This window comes from Cynocephalus volans, chromosome 13 (assembly GCF_027409185.1).
Source record: "Cynocephalus volans isolate mCynVol1 chromosome 13, mCynVol1.pri, whole genome shotgun sequence".
In the NCBI taxonomy this organism is placed as follows: Eukaryota; Metazoa; Chordata; class Mammalia; order Dermoptera; family Cynocephalidae; genus Cynocephalus; species Cynocephalus volans.
Window position 1 is genome coordinate 60102209 of NC_084472.1, and position 16199 is coordinate 60118407.

General features: G+C 35.9%; 1 pseudogene; it reads right to left on the reverse strand.

The window, feature by feature from the left end:
* Nucleotides 1–11184: 11184 nt before the first annotated feature.
* LOC134362209 (etoposide-induced protein 2.4 homolog) lies at nt 11185–12147 on the reverse strand (annotated as a pseudogene).
* Nucleotides 12148–16199: the final 4052 nt, after the last annotated feature.

The window sequence follows — 16199 nt, forward strand, 5'->3', positions numbered from 1 at the left end:
TTGATGATGGCAGAGTTATGAAGGGATCAAGGACTAGTATCATTCTGACCAACTTGTGACAATGTCCTTCACTGAGATAAAGGACCCGGAAAAGGGTGAGATTTATCTTCTCTGCTTACATCTTTTTCTGGCATTTGTGGCAGTGACTTAGTTCACACAAATTAAGTTGTCGTATATTCCTTCCTCTTTCCCCTGCAGAGCCAGACAACACACGAGTTCAGTTAGCATTTGCACTATCTGCAAGGGCTTTCTTCTCAGGAAACACTGCCGCTGGCTGCCATGCCCACCACAGAATTGAGAATGACCCCAGGGATCCATTTAATTAGTCTGTAGATACATTGCAGACTTACAACTTATTTTCTGTAGATTTGACTTCCCAGTAAGAGGATTGTTGAACTATTGATAAAATTAGCTTGCATACATCACATAAAAATGGGTAGGGTGGAGCAAGAAAGGGAAGACACTAACACAATCTAGTAGAGAATTTATATATTACCACATATAATCTATAGAAGTGTTTCTCAACCTTTATTTTTTCCCATTGTTTCCCCTCTAATTAACTTTTTAAGATTTTTTTCTCTAATTGCCCTTCCCCCCAAAATTTAGTACCGCAGGTATACTGTATGCGTAATGCCCTCGGGGGGTGGGGCACACAGAGTTGTAATATCTAAGTTTTTTTTCCATTCCCACAAGAACCAATTTTTTATTCCATTGGGAGCAACACCACTCCCATGGAGAATGCATAATATACAGAATGGAATTTTAGACACAGTCAAAAAACAGGCAGGTGTCTTTCAGACAATTTCACACTCCTGACTATAGAAAAATTTTCACTATATTAAATATGCATTCAAGAAATTATTTTGTTATGGTAGAAATAAAGTTTTATATGTATGTCAATAGTACTTATTGTCTGATTTTGCTTCTATGTTATGAACCCATAACTGTGGCCAGGAGATTGCCATGATCAAATGAGCAGCTTAGGTCTTTCTGCCATGGAGCTGTTTGCTGGGTAAGGAGAGTGAGTCGTATTTTAGGTGTTATGTTAATCAGACCCACCCTTGCAGTGGAGCGAAAGGTCAATCTCACCTAAACTATAAGATTGCTATAAAGAGTAAGGGATAAAATAGGCTTTTTAAACCAAGCAGCAATGCCTGATATAGTAATGTATTTGTTATTAATATTTAGCAATGTATACATTATTAATATTAATATGTACTGCAATGGCATATTTACCATGTCTCTTCTCATCAATGCCCTCTAGATGCTGCTGGAACATGCAGTCCATCTTCCCAGGAATCTTTCAGTTTGTTGATAAATTTATTCGCCAAAGACATGGTATCTTCCCACCTGGATCATATCTTAATAAAGATACCCCTTGCTGCCTGAGGGCTAAGTCAACACACTGGATCAGCTGGTATCCCAGGCAAGTTCGATGGTGAGTTGGGAATCATAATCAGAAACTAACAATGAAAGATTAAAACCTTCTGCGTAGAAGATGAATTCATATTAGAACCTCAATCCTGATGTCTGCCACAAAACTCTTAACTGTAGAACAAGCCCATGTGCATTTAAAATAAACTGTGTGTCTGAGGAAATCACATATTGTCAGGTCAAATCTTTAAAGATAGACAATGTCTATTTTGTATACATTCATTCATTCAACAAATATTTATAGACTGACTTCTGATTGCTAAAAACATTGTTGGGCACAAAGACTACAAAAAAAGGAAATAAAACCAATGCCTCCAGTGAACGCGTAGACTCAGGGAAGTGCAGATAACAGTTACGTGAGACCTGTTACACAGAGGAGTGTTCTCCCTGTCAGAGTAACGTCTGTGCTGGGAGATCAGGCAAGATGTAACAAAGGTGGGAACAATGAAACTAAGCCTTGAAGCTGAGTCATATTGGAAAGGACACTGAATGTCCCAAAATACCCCACAGAGGTTACAATCCTCATATTATCCATTCCTTTAGATGAGAATTTTTGAAATGGTATCAAATACATTTAAATGGTTAAGCTGTGATTACTGTGACTTAAATGCATTGATCAGATGGCTAGATAGAGGAGCTCAAATGCTCTCATCACAAAGAAATAATACATTTTTGCAGTGACGAATATGTTAATTACCTTGATTTGATCACACCTTATATATATGTATTGAAATATAATCATGTACCCCATAAATATATACAATCAATACATAGCAATTAAAAATAAATAAATAAATAATTTTTAGAAAGCTGGTCAACATTATCAGGCATCAGCTAACTGCAAATAAAGTCACAATATGATAGCACTACATACCCCCTGAAATGGCTAAAATGAAAAAGACTGAGAATGCTAAGTGTTGACAGGCATGTAGAGCATAAGTCAGCAAACTTTTTCTCTAAGGAGCCATGTAGGAAATATTTTAAGCTTTGTGTGCCATATAGTCTCTGCCACAATTATTCAAATCTACCCTTGCAACATAAAAGTAACCACAGACAATACATAACTGAATGAATATGGCCATGTTCCAATGAACTATTTATGGAAACTTAGAACAATGCATTGATCAAATTAGTTATTCATCCACACTACAGAGCCCAGGGGGATGAAGAGCAAGGTAAGCTAGCTCTGTAATCTGGAAGGCAGCTGGTCTTGGGAATAGCAGACCTAGGTAGTCACAAAAACTGTCAAACCAGTGCATCATAATTGTAGGGAGCACTTAAAGAAAATTTAGGGTACCAAAGAAACAGTGCTTCATCCATCATTTTTACTTTCAGTTTGCTCTGATTTTCTGTTCTAGCAGGTGAAAAAAATCTCAGTACTCTTTGTTTATAATGTTTCCTTTGCTTAGAATGTTTTCTCTTTCCTTGCTATATTGTCTCCAGTTTTCTCTTTCACCAAACCAGACTGATGAACACTTACTTACCCTTCATGTTTTAAACCAAATTTTCCCTTCTGCATAGAGCCTTCTAATCCTCCTAGATACAGGTGCACACGAGTTCCTTTATTCTCCACCTAAAACACGTGAGGTCGCCAGTTTTCATTTATGCATCTGTTCATTCAGTCATTCCACAAATATTTATTGACTGTTACTTAGTTCAACAAACATTTTCATACTAGCCCATGAGACTAAGAGAATGAACAAGACAAGTTCAATTCCTGTTGTCATAGAGCTTACGTTTCAAAATGAGACAGAATTTTTCTTGCATTTCTCCTAAATTGCAAGTTGTTTACAAGAAAGAGCCATGAATTATTCAATTTAGTACCTCAGACTTTAACATAGTTACTGGCACTGAACATAAACAATAAAAGAATATATACTGTTAGTGATACACAATGAAAAATTTTGTTTGTTTGTTTGCTTGTTTTAAAAGATAGGCACGTTGTCATCCCCAACACCATGTAAATTCTGTTAACTCTGAAAAGAGAGAATAGATAGAAATTCATGTCACAAACAAATATTATTATTGCTCATTTAATGTGATTAAATTGAGTGCTCAGAGAAGTTAAATAATTTTCCTAAGATGACAGAAATTGCACTGCTGTGATTCAAACACAAGCCTACCTGACTCTAAAGCTCAGGTGATTTGCTCTTCATCACCTGCGTTGGCCACTGTTGCTGCTAATCAACATTATTTGTATTCTTTCAATGTACTTCAGGGTATATTTTGAGGGTACTTCAGAAAGTTCATGGAAGGATTTGTATTATCTTTCAATTCTACTTTTCCATGTCCTTTTTGAAGTACCTTTGTGTGTATATATATATATATATATATATATATATACAGAAAGGTGCACAAAATGATAAATTTTAACAAAATGAAAGCAAACATGTAATGAGCACCCAGACCAAGAAATAAAATATAATCAATGAAAGTCCAAATATAATCTCAGAAAGTCCAAATTTTACCCCTCCGAGTAATTGAGCCACATTTAAAAACAACTGTTATCTTGAATTCTAACACTATAGATTTGTTGCTTGTCTTTCGATTTTGTTTTGTTTTGTTTCCTTACAAATGGTGTTATTCAGTATATATGTGTGTCTGTCCTCATTTGTTCAACATTGTGTTTGTGAGATTCAAACTTGTGAGTACAGCAATTGTTCATTCATTCTTGTTGCTATAGGGTGTTTTGTTGTGATACTCATTGTATTATATCTTTCTCTGTTCTAATGTTGACAAATATTTGGTTGCTGTTTTCATTTACCATAAATAGCACTGCTGTGAGTATTCTTGTAGATTATCTTCAGTACACACCTAATGGGTATTTACCTAATAATAGAAATTGCTGCATCGGAGAATATGAGTTTCTCCAAATGATATGAGCGAGAATAACAAGCATTGTTTGAGCATTCTAACTGCTCCACGTTCTTAACTCTTGTTAGTCTTGATTGTGAGTTCAGTATTTTACCTTTCACTATTGTAGTGGTCATCACGTGGTGGCATCACATTATGATTCTGTGTGTGTGTCCTCTTTTGTGAGTGTATATTCAAGGTTTTTGCCCATTTTTAAAACTTGGACTTTCTGTCTTATTCTTATTGATTATAGAAGCTTTCTATTCTGGACATAGGTTCTTAATCTGATATAAATATTGTGAATATTCTCCTCCACTCGGTGGCTTCTTTTCATAATTTTAGGGGTGTATCTTTTAATGAACAGAAATTCTTGGTTTTGATGTAGTCCAATTGATCCATGCTATCTTTACATTAGATTAAGAAATAATCTTTACCTGCTCCAAAGTCAAAGATGTTTGCTATTTTATCTTCAAGAAGCATTTTGTATTTATTGGACATAATTGTTCATAACATCATTTTATAAATGTCTTTAAATTTGTAAAATCTGTGCTGTTGTCTCCTTTTTTTATTCCTGCTATTTTTTTTTACTAATTTTGCCATAATTGATCAATTTCATTAATCTTTCTCCTCCCTCCTAAAGAAAACTTTGATTTGGTTTATTCTCTCCATTGTATATATATTATCTTTTATTGATTTCTGTTTTTATCATTATTATTGCCTTCCTTTTTCTTTCTTTTTGATGCTTTGTGTTTTCTAAATTCTTGAGATGGATACATAAATCACCGTTATTCAACAATTCTTTATTATACATGCACTTGGTCTATGAATTCCAATATGCATATTCTTCTATTTTCATTAAAAAGTAAGCCTCTTTCTTATTTTTGCTTTTTTAAAGTAATGCACCTTTATTCTTGAATTCTTTGAAGATATTATTGTTGTTATCAATGCTTGTTTTGCTATATTGTTATGCTTATTGACGCTATTGATATTCAAAGAGTTTCCTGAAGATAAATATTTCTCATTGATTTTAGAAAATTATTAAGCATTATCTTTTTAAATATTTTTTTCTGTTTTATTTTCTGTCTCCTACTTTTCTGGGACTCCAATCATATAACTGTTACACCTTTGTACTATGTTTCTTTTAGCCTTTAAGCTTTTTAAAATATTTCCATCCCTTTAATATTTCATTTTTTGGAGTTTCCTCAAACAATTACAGATAGATCTACCATATGACCCATCTATTCCACTGCTGGGAATTCCCAGAGGAATGGAAATCATCATGCCGAAGGGATACTTGTACTCCAATGTTTATTGCAGCTCTATTTACAATGGCTAAGAGTTGGAACCAGCCCAAATGTCTATCATCAGATGAGTAGATATGGAAAATGTGGTACATCTACACAATGGAATACTACTCTGCTATAAAAAAGAATGAAATAGTGCCATTTGCAATAACATGGATGGACCTAGAGAGAATTATATTAAGTGAAACAAATCAGGCACAGAAAGAGAAATATCGCATGTTCTCACTTATTTGTGGGAGATAAAAATAAATAAATAAATAAACACACAAACAAAAAAAAGGTGGGGGGGAGAAGACGCAGCAATCACAATTCCTTGAATTTGTTAAGACAAGTGAACACATATGAGGTGTTGGGGAAGGGGAGAGAGAGAGAGGAGAAAGAAGAATGGGTAAAGGGTCATGAAATTCAACTACAATGTATAGAGAAGTTAAAATAAAAAAAATACAAAAATAAATAAAATAAAATAAAAATGATATTACCCCCCCACACACACACAGAAAAAAAAATTCATTGTTTGAACTAAATATTTTCTACTGATCTTTCTTATGGCTCACTAATTTTCCTCTCAGTTGATTCCAATATGTTGTTAAAGTTATTTATTTGGATCATAATTTCATTTTAAATGTTATATATAATACATGTATTATTTTCTAGATGTTCCTCCTGACCTTTTTCTATCAATTTTAATTCTCTAAGTTTTCAACATGCCATACAGTTTATTTATTTATTTATTTATTTATTTATTTATTTTAATTTTTTCTTTTTTTTTAATTATACGTACATGTGGGGTACTGTGTTGATTTTCAGTAACTGTGTACAACATGTAGTGGTTAGATCGGTACAGTTAGCTTATTCATCATTACGATACACAATCATTCTTTGTGTCCATTGACCAATCGCTCATTAGCCCCCCTCCCTTTCCCCCTCCCCTCCCCTTTTCCACTTCTCGTTTTCTAAACGTTCAAACCGTTACTGTGATTGTTGTTTCTTTCTTTCCCTCTATCTCTCTTTATTGTTCATTTGTTTATTTATGGATTCAGCTTCCGATTATGAGTGAAAACGTGATATTTCTCTTTCTGTACCTGGGTTGTTTGACTTAGAATAATATTCTCTTTTTTTAATTCTGGTAATTATAATTGTGTCATTCTTTGGTCTAAATCTACTGCTGATATTTATCTAGGTCTACTTTTAAATATTTCTGGTAACACGTAATTAAATGCTGGTGCTTTCATTTCCTAAGGCTGCTGTGACAAAGTCCTGGGTGGCTTAAAGCAATGGAAAATTACTCTGTCATAGTTCTGGCAGTCAGAAACCTAAAATCAGCCGAGCCCGTGGCGCACTTGGTAGAGTGCTGCGCTGGGAGCGCGGTGACCCTCCCGCCGCGGGTTCGGATCCTATATAGGACTGACCAGTGCACTCACTGGCTGAGTGCCGGTCACGAAAAAACGACAAAAAAAAAAAAAAAAAAAGAAACCTAAAATCAAGTTGTCGACAGGGCTATGTGTTCCCTCTCAAGACTCTAGGGAAGAATCTTTTTATCTTGACTTTTCTAGCTTCTGGTGGCTGCTGGCAGTCCTTGGCATTCCTTGGCTTATAGCTGCATCACTCCAGTCTCTGACTCCATCACCACTTGGCCTTATTCCTGCTGCGCATGTCCTCTCCTCTTCTCATCAGGACACCAGTCATTGGATTTAGGGACTACTCTAATACAGTATGACTTCCTCTTAGCTTTATTACATTTGTAAAGTCCCTTTTTCTAAATAAGGTCATATTTACAGATACCAGAAGACACAATTCAGCTCGCCACAACTAGATATTGTGTACGGAACATTGTTAAGATTTTTGATAATGTCATTTTCTTCTAGGGTAAGTTTAATCTATTATTTTTCAGGCATATAGAGTAGGAACTGAGCTGACTAATGGTTGAATATAGATTTTATAGGACTTTCCTTCCGATTTAATTCCTATACCTATAGTTGATTCTACCAAGGCTCTCCACTGAGAGTTGGGATATTCTAAGTTCTTTCTTTTTTGGCAGATTCTATCACCCATTTTTTGTCCCCCTACCACTATAAGACTGCTTAAAACTTTTCTCTGCTTTTTAAAGGCTTTGTGCTTACCGTTTTGTCTCTTTAATCTCTGCAGCTTAAGAAATTAGCATGTGCATCCAGGGGAAACTGGAATGTCAGATTCCTTTCTCTATATCTCCATTCACTCTGGGATTTTTTTACTTCATGTTTGGGATTCCATGACATTCCCAAGCTCAAAATTTTATCTCTTCTAACTTATAAGCTTGCCCGAACTCTGATGACCAATGAACAATTTTCTGACCTGTTTCCAGACACCCTAGCTGAGATGTGGATCAAAGACAAACCAAAGAGGTTTTTCCCAAATTCATGACCCCAAGTTTGAAAATTAAATAAAATTGTTATTTTAAAACCCTAGGTTCTGAGGTAGTTTGTTATAAGAAAAAAAAATTTAAATAAAAATAAAAAAAGATTTGGCAATGTTAATTTACTCACCATCTATTAGCAACTTTTTTTTCACTTGTATTTTTTGTATGGTAGGGGATTCACAAAACATAAAAATGTCCCATAAGATATAGGTGGAAGGCCCTGAATATGAAACATGTTCCCAAATCAAAATAATGATACTATGACTACTAATATTGATGAAATAAGACAAAAGGCAAATTTTGCTATGTAGAAGCATTTTTACCCCCTAAACTTTCTTTTTCTTTCTTCCTGTAATATGCACATGTATCACAGAACTCTTGCTCTGATGAATTGATAAGTATAGTGACAGAGGTCTACCCACTGTATATGGCAGACAGAAAAGACAGAGACTGCATCTCTGAGGGCATAGGTGAACTGGCCATGCCAGCCCCGGACTCCTTTCAACTTATTATATGAAACAAATATGTTGCTGTTTTTTAAAGACACTATTTCTTTAGGTTTTCTGTGAAATGCAGACAAATTTGTTATTAAATAGTAGAAATATGACATAGATGTATTGTTCCAAATGGAATTAGAACTGTTCTGAACTACTATGGCATTGCTATTTTTATACAACTAATAGGTAGAATAACAAAACACATATACCCTCTGCCATGGGTAGTCATTTAAAAAACGTGTATTAGTTTTTAGAGGCCCATTAAAATAATTAATTGGCTAATGTATTTCAAATACTAAAATGATCCAGTTTCTTTTCAAAGAGAGAAGCTGTGTGTCTTCTTAACGTATGAAATAACTGAAAATAAAACCACTCTTTAAAAATTGGTAAAAGATTATATTCAAAATCATTCATTAATGAAGTACCCTGTGTGTTATAGGATATAGATATTTATTGCTTCTAAAACCTAATATATAGCCATTTGAACTTGATACAGTTATACAATAGTAACTTAATTTACTGTATGAAACCATAACACTCAATCTTAGAGAATTTTGTGATGAGAAGAATCAGGGTTAAATTCCTTTAGGCAATATATGTATCGTGAAACAGAAAGAGGAAATCAATTTTCTAAGATTGGAATCAGAGGCTCATTAAAATATTCATTATGCATGAAAGATATTATTGTGGTCCACAAGAGTACCAGACTGAGTGACAGAAAAGATTTTGAGGCCAAAAACTTGCTGCATTAGGAACATGAAATCGTAGGTGAGAAAATCTCAGTAGCTAAAATTTACTTCTGTATAACATTATACTGCATGCCAGAAAACCACTGTCATATCAACCCTTTTCCCAAAACTTTTTAACTTAATTTTATTCTGTAAAAAAGTTACATTGCATGGAATATTAAAATTATCTATAATTTATAGTAAACTTACTAGAATATGCCTAATCCATAAACTATGAAAAGAATATATAACTATGGAATGGAACAAAAGATTTCAATTTATTTTCTGTAGCTAAGGGAAAATTATTTCCTAAAGAATCTTCACTTGGTTTTATAAGTTTTATTATCCCATTTAGCATGCTCTGAAAGAGAAATAAACTTGACCGCATTATGAGAAGGCAGGCCTGAGTGCAACATGAAAACCATTTTCTTCCTCTAGAGTCTTCTAAAAAATCACTATGATGAATCTTGACCAGGACCAATCTAAGAAAAGTAAGGAAAATGAATTGCCCTTCTCTTGAAGAAATGCAATGGGAACATCCATTAAAAACTCTTTATAGACATTTAGGCTCTAAGTTATAGTTCAGAAATGTGTTTTCTTTTAATACATGTGATTTTTATTAAAAGCGTTGCACAAATTATCAGTCAGGGCTCAACTAGAAAAGCAGAACTGACAGAGGGAGGAGAGAGAGGGAGAATAAAGAATTGGTTGATGCAATTGTGGATGCTTGTCTAATTAAGTCTGAAGTCTGCAGTCCTTAGCCCATTAAGTAGACAGGAAGGGAAGATCACAAGGAGACTGCAACCTCACACACATGGGCAGGAGATGTCACCCACTGGTGAGATTCAATATGTTTCTCTTTCTCTCTCTCTTGCTCTCAAAGGAAAGCCCATGCCCTCTTTTAAGGCCTCCTAACTGAGTAAGTGAGGCCTATCCGGGATAATCTAACTCAAAGTCAACTGCTTACAGACCTAACATCTACAAGATCCCTTTACAGCAGCACTTAGAGTCATGTTTGTTTTGGGTGGCAGGGGGACGGAACCAGCTCGTGTTTAATTGTGACGTTTCAAAATTGTGCAAGTGTTTTGACATATTTAGTCTCTTAAAATGCCAGGAAAACACCAACAAATCACAGGTTTGATTGGTTTAATAAGTGTACCCCTTCAGTTCCTATTTGCACCACCCAACATTCCTTTGCAACACCAGACAGACTTGGTGGTGGCCAACAGTAAATTTCCACCATCCAGAGTTGGAAAGTTCAGGTTCTCTGAGCATTCTCTGTTGCAATGGCATTTTTCCTTAACTGCTACCTCCCCACAGTTGGGGAACTTTAAACGTGCCGGTGGAAAAACTTTTTCCCCTTCAAGGGGAAGAAAGAAATCAGAACCCAGCAGATCTGACTGTGAGGTCTTTCCTCCTGTCCCGTCTCTTCAGGTTTTTTGTTTGTTTGTTTGTTTGTTTGTTTCTTGTTTTGCAGTGGAACAAAACCTAACCTGAGTTACAAGAAACAAGACAGTGATGGCTATAAAGGGAGTGACGAGGAGCAACTGAGATGCTCATTTACCTCCCACATCAAATGTATGTGCTTCACAGAAGAAAAACAAAAATCTAGAATTACAAAATCCATTCATCTAAGGATAGTGGAAGGAAGGAAGGAGATGTGGGAGGATAAATGGCACAGGAGAAAAACAAACTATCACACGCACAGAAACTGGCAAATGCTGGAAGATAGCTGCACAAAACCTGTGGTCCTTTCACATTCACAGTGGTGTTAAAAATCCATATACTGAAGTCAGGAAGATTCTGTTTTGTGTGCATCAGAGACAAAAACTCCAATTCTTTGGAGAGAGGGGGATATGCAGAGGGCCCTTGGCAGAGAGGGTCCTGCCTTCCCTGGTCAGGGGAGGTGAACAGGGAAAAGATCCACCACAGCCTCCTTCCAATCCCCCAGTCCCCTTTGGATGGCAGGCAACTCAGTGGCAGGCAGCAGCCTTCAGTTTGGCAAGAGATGGGTGTGAAGAGAATTTTTCTACAGAGGCTGAACTGGCCAGGGCAGACTGCCTTGTGGAAGAGCTATTGCTTAAGAAGACCACCAAGGAAAAGAGGAGCAACTGGAAAAGGTCTGTTTGCCAGGGGTCTTTGTTTCATTGGTGCTGATAATGAATAAAGGAAAGAGAATAGAGAAGAGGCAGCTGCTGATGGTGTACACAGACTACATTGCTCTTAGGAAAGCCAAAGGCAAACTGAATCCAAAGTGGCAAGGCCAATTCCTCTCTCTGTTTGACTACCGCTGGTGCATTTCAGTTCCTTCACTGAATCAATGATATTCGAAGCAGCACAGTGAGTAGAGAAGGGACACATGCAGGAGACTAACCAGCTGACCAACAAGATGGATGGGAAGGAGACTCACCAACATCCCCTGGATGAGGAGAAGAGCCTGCAGCAAAAGGTAAAAAGAGCATGTCAGCAATTATTTTGCTGACACTAGGGAATGGGTGAGGCTTCCTCCCTGATCTCTCAAATGCCAGGTCAGCTATATCCTGAAACCAAATGGCATTCACATCTTTGCTCAGCACAGAGGGAGCATCCTGAAAATTGATGTGAGGAAGAATTCCAGTCATGACCAAACATCTGCCTGTATGATGGATGACCAATAATTTGGGCTCTTACTGACTGAAGCACAGGAATAAACACTTGATAAAACGAGAGGAGACAACCATTATACTCCGCCATTCCAAGCACTGCACTGGAAACCAGCAATGCAACTATGCTGCATGCTCTCCTCTGCACCAGGATGCTACTGGCCTTTCTTGGATGCTGCTCCTCTCTCTTTTGCTGGATTGGAGCATCTAGCTTTGAGATGGTACAAATGCCCCAGATAGAGTCTTTGATTCCCTTGGCAAGGTCTGGGAGAAAGGTTTGACACTGTCAGCCATCTCTTCACCACCTAGACTATCAACTACACAGAGGAGAGAGAAGCATCTCAAGATCTGTCATCACGAAGGGCCCTGCAGCTCTGCCTCGGCAGCTCTAGCCGGGCCCCTGGCCCACAGTGAGCCCGCTCTGCTCCTCTGTCCTGTGCCACCTGCTCCACCCAGGCACTCCCAGGGCCAGGGCCTCTGCGGCCATACTGGGCACACCCAGGCTGCATGGGGCCTAGAGTCATGTTTGATTAAAACATTGGGGACTGTGTGCCAGCCTAACCACTTAATACATCAAACATAACCAAGAACAAATAATGTACTTGTATATATTTTTTAGAATACATATGAAATTCATAAATTTAGTCAATCATCTAAATTTTAATTATATCAATTTAAACACCATCATTAAGGACTAAATTGCAAAAATTCCCAGAGAAAAATAAAAAACTAATAGAGATTCACAATTGGAAAAACAGGTATGCCAAGTAAAAAGCTGTGAGGACAAAGAATATTTTTAATTTCACTATATTGTTACAGTATTTAAGAGCCATAAGGAGATTGTTATGGTTTTGTCTGAAAGTTTCTCTTTCTTAATATGTTGCTGCCCTTCACAGAGGTGTCAGGAAATCTAATTTTCTCTTCAAAGCAAGTAATTTTTTTTATTCAAATTTGTTAAATTTATTTTGCCAACTGCATGTGGCAGAGCATACTAAAGATAAAGAGTACAATGATCAGTGTTACATAGATGATACCTTTTATGGAGCAAAGTGAATAAAAGACATACAAATGTATTACACACCCTCTGAGTACAAAATATATGGAAATATCCATTAATCTTCTAACATACTCCTACCTTCTTCTTCTCCCAATTTCCATACCAAATACAGCTGTCAAAGGCTAGAGAATTTTGGAGCTCTACTCTTCCGTTTTCCATATTCGTAAGTATGCAAGAGCAAGCAGAAGCATATGGTGATTTTTTTTTTTCCTCAATGAAGGACCAAAATGCATAAAATTTCAGCCTGTGATGCTAATTTTTCAGGTATATGAGCCTTAGTTGACTGTGTTCATTGTTATTATCTTATAGCTAGGTCTCTGCGTTTTCCATTACTGAGAGCTATGAAAATTCAGCCTTAAACAATACCTTGGTCTTAGTTTGACAAAGCGTGCTTTAGAAAAAGAGATTCCAGGAAAGAGATGTGCTAATTCTTAACAAAGATTTTTAGATAGCTCCTCTCCCCTTTTTAATTCTATATTTGCTTTTGAAAGCTATATTCATCTTTACCTTTGGTCAAAAATGCTATCAATAAACATTTCTTTCATGAATAATAAATTTGAAAAATAAAAATTTTACAAAGTATATTTACCTTATATGAACTTAATTATTTTCCATAATAATGAGAGCAATAGTCAACAACACTCCTCTCCTTAGTAAACCTCATCTTCTTAGATTTGGTCCCTAACCGAATTCCCCAAATCAGTTTCTGTTCCCACCAATTGTCCTGAGTATCTGCCTATCTGGACCTTTACTCAGATATTAAAATAGGCCATAAATGATGATCTATCTCTACTCAGATTAGAAACTTAGAAAATTGAGTAGGGAGGAAAAATAGAAAAAGTCCTTGTTTTTACTTGACTTTGGAAATACATTTGGGCAGAGTCCTCTACATAGGCCTATTGAACTTCTGGTTTAACCTTCCCTGATCTAATGCATTCCACCTGTGCCAGAAGTCTAGTTATACCAGTCTACAATGCTTTGATTAATGTTTTTCTCCTGTAAAATTTGCAATTATTTCCTAAGATATAAAGCATGTTGGAAAAAGCCAAGATAAAAAGTAAAAAGCCCATACTTTAATTTTCAGCCTAAAAAAGTTTTCAGTTAAATTTTAAAATTTTGTTTCCATTTTTTCAGTTATTGAGTGCCTAATATTATAATATATCAATTCAGAGATGTTACTTATTACTTTCTTCAAAGTGATATAATTGCTAAAATGTTTGCTTAAACTCATTTAGATTACATTTTATATATAATATTTTTGTCTAAGACTTGGGGAAGCCATGCTAAAATTGAGAAAGAAAGAGAAAATATGAGATAAGGAAATGATAGAAAAACATATATAGAGCAATTAGAACCAGCAATCCTGCTGAGTACATGTCAGAAAGTTGATTACAAGTTCTTTTTGAGGCTGGCCAGTTAGCTCATTTGGTGAGAGCATGGTGTTACAACTCCAAGGTCATGGGTTTAGAACCCTGTACCAACCAGCCATGAAAAAAAAAAAAAATTCTTCTTAAATCTGCTTAATGTCATTAGAAAACTAAACAGACTGGGAAGAATTATGTCTCCAAAACCTGAAAAAAAGAAGAAAGAAACCTAGAGAATTTAGTTCAGCATACGGAGGTAGTTTTTCCATAAGAGTATTTGCTTGTTCTAGAAGAGGTGACAGTGAGTCTAAGATGTTCAGCAGCATATTTGAAAATCTGATAGGATATGGATACATAAATTGCAGGCCCATCAAGGACAAATGTTTGTTATAATCTTCATTTATGTTTTGAGTTGAGACCCTCAAAAGTATTATACATATTAAAAGTAAGAGTGATGTGAAAGAGAGGTAATCCTTGCAGAAACTAAATGTCAGCTTCAAATAACCTTAATCTCTGAAATTGCATTAGGATGATTCCAGGCTTCTATTGCTCTTAGCCACCTCCCAAATGAAAACAAAAATTTTATCTGGAGGTGATATATAGGTCTCAAATTATTTAAAAAGTTGTGCATATGTAAGCACCACATTCAATCACAATTATTTAGGAATGTGAGAAGACAAGACTGCATAGAGAAAGAGAAAACAACAGAGAGAAACAGACCTACAAGGACTCGGCATGTTGGAGTCTGTGTCTGAAGCCTAGACTTTAAATTAACTATGCTTAATACACTCAAGGAAATAAAAGTCAAGATTTAAAAATATGGCAGATAAGAAAAAAACATTTTAAAAAAACACATGAAAATTTTAGTATTGAATAACACAATAACTGAAACCAAGATCACAGTGTGAGACTTTAGCATACACAACTGAGAGAATCAAGAAACTGGAAGATATAAAAAGAAAAATATCCAACTTGAATCCCAGATAGATAAAAGGGTGGATAACACAGAAGAGAGACTAAAAGACATGGCATTTTGAGAGAGGACCTGAAGAATATGAAAGGACCAGCTATGCAAATATGTGTGAGAGGAGTATTCTAAACAAGAAGAGGAAACAAAAATTTCATGAGTTAAAACTGCTTTTTTTCATTCTTTTTATTATTATTAGCATATTCATTATTACAAATCGTAATTTTTCTTTATGCCCTTTACCCTACCTGCCCCTCCCCAACCTGTCCCACCCCCATCTCCAGTAGGTTTGTTCTCTCCTATTGAAAATTCAATGAATTGTTGTCATCTCTCTCTCTCTCTCCCCCCCCACTTTGTTTTTGAGGCAAAGACTTGAGGCCAGTATGGCTAAAGAAGAATGAGCCATAAACAGTAGGAGATAATGTGAGAAGGTGGGGGGATGCTACATCAACTGAGGCCATTTAAAGAACTTTGACCTTTACTTCAAGTGAGAAGGGAAGACATTGGAGGGATTGGAGAATTTTCACTAGAGAATGGCTAGTCTTATATTTTAACAGCAGCACTCCAGCTGATGAGATGAGAATAGACGAGGTAAGGGAGGCTCGGGGAAGACACAGGGGATCTGTTAGAACACTACACACTACGGTAAGAAGCCTGGAGAGAGAAGATAGGGCCATCAACAAAGTGGTAGTGGTGGATGCAATCTGAGGATATTGTAATTTAAGTGTGTTTTGAAGACAGAACCAATAAGATTTGATGGTGAAATAGATGTTGTGTGAGAAGAAAGAAAGAAAAAGAAAGAAAGAAAGAAAGAAAGAAAGAAAGAAAGAAAGAAAGAAAGAAAGAAAGAAAGAAAGAAAGAAAGAAAGAAAGAAAGAAAGAAAGAAAGAAAGAAAGAAAGAAAGAAAGAAAAAGAAAGAAATTAAGGATTTGACTCGAACATCTCAACTGCTGAGAG